The sequence below is a fragment of the Orycteropus afer genome, unplaced genomic scaffold (assembly GCF_000298275.1).
Source record: "Orycteropus afer afer isolate SDZICR_OR568_19922 unplaced genomic scaffold, OryAfe1.0 scaffold02708, whole genome shotgun sequence".
In the NCBI taxonomy this organism is placed as follows: Eukaryota; Metazoa; Chordata; class Mammalia; order Tubulidentata; family Orycteropodidae; genus Orycteropus; species Orycteropus afer.
In genome coordinates, this window is record NW_006924295.1 from 14,171 (window position 1) to 14,846 (window position 676).

Sequence of the window (676 nt, forward strand, 5' to 3'; positions counted from 1 at the left end):
CGTATGGCTATTATCCTATCACTGACAGCATTGTACTTCAGGACAGATCTTGAAACATGCTTTGTGAGGATGAATGCCACGCCATTCCTTTTCAATGGTAAATGGGTGGACAGGCTGAACTATTAGGTATGTCTATGCAGGGAGAGTGTACCCAAGACCATGTATAGGGTTGGCAGGCAATGTTTCTACAAGTGTATTGGTATGGTCTGTAAGAATTTCCAGGTATATAGTAGAGCTGACAAGGGACAAGGTTGTATTTACTTCTTGGTCACAGCCAGCAACCCAGAGGGAGCGAGTAGTTGGACCTGTGGGCTCGGGACCATAGTCGCAGAAGACATCAAGCACAACTGGCATAACATACTATACAAAACATTGTTCCACATCCTACTTTGGTGAGTAGTGACTGGGATCTTAAAAGCTTGCAAGTGGCCATCTAGATGCAATAATGGCTCTCCCCTTGTCCAGAGCGAAGAAGAATGAAGAAAACCAAAGATGCATGGAAAAAATTAGTCCAAGTGACTGGTACACCATGTGATCATCAGTCTATACGACTATGAGACCAGAAGAACTAGATGCGATCCAGCTACCACTGTCAACCACTTGGAGGGGGATCTATGTAGGACATCCTGGATAGAGTGGGAGAACAATGTGGAACAAAACTCAAAATCATTAAAAA